The sequence below is a fragment of the Protopterus annectens genome, chromosome 1.part1, assembly GCF_019279795.1.
Source record: "Protopterus annectens isolate FY-2018-M chromosome 1.part1, PAN1.0, whole genome shotgun sequence".
NCBI classification, from domain to species: Eukaryota; Metazoa; Chordata; order Ceratodontiformes; family Protopteridae; genus Protopterus; species Protopterus annectens.
The window spans coordinates 1,830,102,442-1,830,107,661 of record NC_056726.1 but is presented as its reverse complement, the minus strand read 5'-3'; the positions used below and the strand labels follow the sequence as shown (position 1 = coordinate 1,830,107,661).

The 5,220-nt window shown below is 36.4% G+C and overlaps 1 non-coding gene across 1 annotated transcript; it reads left to right on the top strand.

Annotated features, from left to right (window-relative positions):
• The first annotated feature begins 963 nt into the window (after window positions 1–963).
• On the top strand, window positions 964–1,137 carry LOC122817496. The gene has a single exon (XR_006367288.1).
• The last annotated feature ends 4,083 nt before the right edge of the window (window positions 1,138–5,220 follow it).

The window sequence follows — 5,220 nt, the reverse complement described above, 5'->3', positions numbered from 1 at the left end:
CCCTTCTAGTTTCATTGCAAGTCACACATATCTTGAGACCATCTTTGAAGATAATGCTTTCTAAACATGGGTGGGTATCCTTCTCAGTCGGTGATGATTACTTTGTGCTCCTTTTAACCTCCTTTGTACACTTATTTCTTAAAGTACCATTCCTCAGTTTTCATGCAGGATGGGGGTTGGTTTGAGTGATCTGACAGGCACAAAAGACAAGACTGTAGTACTGGCCATGCTCAGTGTGAAGATTTTTTTCCTATTTTTATAAGTAGCAGCATGACAGCATATGAGAACATACTGTGCAAGTGATGGGATGGGCGAGTGTGGGGCTCCCAACTACAAAACCTGTTATTTTCTCAAAGTACCCCATCCTCAAAAGTTGCTGAATTGTCCTGGTAACCCCTTCCATGTCAGGCCTTGTGAAATCTTGTCTTGAACCAGATGTAAAGAATCGTATTACAGTCTGGGAAGTCTAGTTTAGTTAAGAAAAATGTTCTTATCTGTAAGCCAGCTAGCTGTACAAAGTTGACTCTTAATTGTCTCACTCAGATGAATTTCATGGTTTCAAGTACTAAGTCCTCATGAACATAGCCTGCTTGATTTGTTTGACAGATTCAGTGCTGGAGATTGCAGATGGTGACGCGAACACACAGTAAGTTGTGTATTTTCAGTCAGTGATTTCTGGAAAACAGCCAGAACACACGCATCTGAAACTTGTTCTTCTCTCCTAGTGGCTATTTCCTTAGTGTCCCCCCCCAAAATTGTGATAACACCAGGGATGTGTTCTTTTCAGATTATCTTAGGGGCATGGATTCTTTCCCTACAGCCTGAGCATTGGCCAAATTGGGTTTGGGTTGGTACCTGCCACTATTTCCCCATTCCCATGTATTAGTAGGAAAATGTGGTTTAAAGACTTCCATTGATGAACAGTTAATGCCTATAACTAGCAACCATGCAAGAAGCACTAAGGTGGTCTGAGAGACAGCAACTAGTGTTTTAGACCCTAATGGGTTTAGTCTGGTACCAGACTGCTCAACTCTGACCAAAAGTTACACTTGAGTAGATCTTTGATTTCCTCATGCAGTTGCAGGTGTGAACATGCTAGTAGTTACCTGATGTGCATGTGTGATGCTGCGCACACATCATGGAATATCATTGACTTTACTTTTGTTACAATGTTAATACTAATTTCAGATTCTCAATCAATTTTATTGATTTATAACTTTTGTTGGAGTTGACTTTTGAAAGTCCTTTTGGCTGCTTTGTTACAAAGTATACAATTAACAGAACATGCTGGAGGGACAGATTCATCTCCCAAAGACTGCCCATACTCTGGAATAAGCTTCCCATTCATGTCAAGCAGAGCACCTCGCTGGCCCTCTTCAAGAGAAATCTTGCCGAGTGGATGGCTAAGAGAAAGTTCACTCCAGGGATCATTCCAGTTGCCCTACTGGATAGGGGCACTATGAACTAACATCAGGTGGCATGGTACCTGGGCAATTTTTTTGGGCTAGGCTTGTAAAGGCTCCAGGGCCATTAGCCTAGTACACACCTATGAACCTATGAAAAAGGTTTTGACAGAATGGTTCCTAGGAAGCTTTTACAAATGACTAAATAAATGTACATATACCTTTTCTGGTCCACCATATGGAAGAAAAGTCTTTTGATCAGTTTCTGTCAGTTAGGAAACATTCATTTAGCAGTTTCTCAGACATCAGGTGAGCTTGCAAACCCTTAGTCCACAGTCATAACTCCTTTGGCTCTCACTCTTGTTATCATATTGTGTATCTCCACTCCTGAATTTTAAGGCTTATTTAATATTGTGATGATTTCATTATTTTACAGAGTGTCTGGAATACAAATCTTGTAAACAAAGGGAGTTATCAGTTAGTTCCCTATTTTCTGGGCTAAATATAATAGTAAAATACCCAATCAAAAGAAAACAAAAGTAATTGATTTTGGCCATCAACTTTCAACCAATAAAACAAGTAAAAATTCCCACATTCTTACAGTAAACTCAAATGCAACAGAAACGGTTTATGTGTGCTAATGTCTGGGAGTTACCATCAACAGTAAAACATTTAAACAAGAAACTCAGCACAATCAGAATAAACAGGTGGCAATGCATTAGCAGACTGCTTATGCTCATCCTATTGTATGGTTTCCAGAACTACTGACTCAGTTAACCTTAAAATGTTTATATAATACTCATAATGTGGCCTACAAGTATTCCCAGGTGCTTACATTTAACTTTCAATAACTTGCCATTCTTAAGCACATCAGTCTGTATATCACAAACAAATATTTTGTCTAGTCTTGATATCCATATTGATTTAACATTGATCCTTACAGAAAAAGACTTAAACATTCAAATTAGCTATATGAAAAATAATTTGAAAGCAGCAGTTAACTGATGGCCAGATTTCCTTATTATCACCATATTACAAATTTAACAGTTGCACCATTGAATTCATATCTTGTATTATAGTCTACATTATTAAATAAATCTACATTGTAAGTGCTTTCTTCTGTATCAATGCCTTCTTCATGCTCAGTTTTCATTACAGAATCCTATACAGTCCATTATATAACATGTTCAAGGTTAGTAATATATAATGTATCACTCACAAATAGGTTTATTTTATCAGTGGCATTTATATCCAGTTATATTTGATTGTTTTTTTTATTGGCTCTGGCTAATGGCTCTAAATAGAAAGCAAAGTGGACAACCCTGTGCAGTTCTTTTTTTAAGACCCCACACTTCACACTATCTTTAGCTTCTGTGCAGATGGCCATAATTGTAGGAACCCAACTCCCTCAAAGGTCTTTTCTTAAATTCCCATCTAACTTTGTTGCATTCTTTTCTGCATTCTTTTCTGCATTGAAACCTATTAAACCTAATGTATTATTGTTATCCAAAACATCCTTTTGAATCACAAGAGTTCTGTTAATATTATTAAATGTGGTGGTAACTACACTGGGCTTATTGAAATTTTGGGACTTAAGTATTTACAGGAAGGAGTAAATTTTAAGGTACGTATCTGCCCCTAACCAGTACGTTGGAAGGTTGTGTTCGGATAATTGATGTTTCAGATAATTGACGTTCAGATAATTGACACTACTGTACTTAGATTTAAATGTAATAACATTTCACTTAAATCTTTCACCACTGTAAATATTCTGTACCTATCTTTTATCAGTTCCTCAATCATTATTCTGATACCTTTTTATCTAGGCAGTCATTAAATATATTCCTTTGTAGAAGAAATACTTTTACTTGGTAACAAATCTTAATTTGTATAGTTGCATGGTCTGACATTGTCAGATGATGTGTTTGTAGTTTGTATCATATTACAGTATGGTTTATATATGTAAAATCTATTAAATGTTCCAGCACCACACTTCTCTACAAAAGCATTTATTCCAAATTATTCTGTCTTATTTTTGTTACACAGATAAGCCAAAATACATGCTTAAATTTCTCTAAGTATCTGCTCCTAACCAATATTTTATGATACGTTGACCCTTTGGGGGGGGTCTATCTTAGTTCATTAAAATCTGTATTCATCGAATACATATTCATTGATGGCTAAACAGCAAAATACATTAAAGTAAAACACTGAATTTTTCCCAAGGTTAAGAACCACTGGTCCATCATCACAACTTTGCCTTTTTCCCCAGCATAGTGCGATAAAGGAGTTGGTATATGTAGTTAGGGGCATGTGGTGGGCACAGTCCCCCACATTCAGGGGTGTTGATGGAGAAGCCCTCCACCTGGGTGGGTTTAATTTAGTGTGGTGTATGTCCCAGAGTGCTAGAGGGTGAGTGGTTCCTAACTCTGGGAAAAATTCCTTGCTTCGCTGTAAGGAATTTCGCTGTTTAGCTTTCACTGAATACATATTCAACAAATACGTATTTTGAATAATTAATATAGACCCCCCCCTTTAGAGATGTTTTCATTATTCCCTATAGTTTTCCAGTTGCCAGCCACTTCTAGATATCCTTGATAAAATGCTATAACATCTCCAATAATATTGTTTATATCTTGCCTCAGTGATTTTAGTGAAATATATACTGCAGTGAGCGTAATTCTTATGCCACACCAGCAAATCTTTCCCCAATATAAATCTTTTATGCATATCTTTCATTTGTTTCTCAACCTTTATTGTGATACCCTTTTTTAATTAATATTAAAATACACTGACCGTGAGTCATTTAAAGTCAAACTACTGTTGATCAGAATCACTGAACCATGAAATAATTGCTGAAAAACATTTTTTTGTGTTTTTGGCAGGGGCAACTTCCCTTGTAACCCTGATGTGGAGGGTAAACTGAGAGAGAGAGAGAGAGAGAGAGAGAGAGAGAGAGAGACAGAGAGAGAGAGATGGGTCTACTTTGCAATATCAAAATTACATATATATATATATATATATATATATATATATATATATATATATATATATATATACACACACACACACACACACACACACACATATATATATATATATATATATATATATATATATATATATATATATATATATATATATATACATATATCATCTATCCATTGTACATCAGTCAAGTCTGGTCTCTTGGCATAATTGAGCAACAGATCTGATTATCTGTTTCACCAGGCACATTGCCTGATCACCACAGCTGTGGATCCACGATTCATACTGAGGTGAACAACAGATCCAGATGACAGCAACACAGCATGAGAGGCATTATTAACTGAGATGCAAGTGCTAAGTCAATCATATAATTAAGTAGTTGCCCCATGCCCCATTACCACAGCAGCAACCATAAGCTTCACAGCTGGACATTCTGTTTTTGTACATGATGGAAAACAATAGTGCAACAACAAACAGCACTGAATCAGAATTGGGATCATATTTATCATCAACATGCAGCAACTTGGAGCTGCTAGTCTGTTGGAGTGACACTGTGTGCCAAGAATCATTTCCAGCCTTATACAAGTTACATCTTAAGCGCCACTGTATACCTGCTACTTCAGCAAAAATTGAAAGGCTTTTCAGTGCTGCTGGCTACATTGTTTCAGCTAGGCGAAGTAGACTTAGTGATAGATCACTGGAGTTACTTGTCAATGCCAAGTGTAACAGAGACCATTTAATGAACATTGCTGTTTGATGATTTTACTATTTTATGGTTTTAAATATGTTTTACTGTGCAGTTGAGTAGTTAGCTAAACATGTGCTTAGA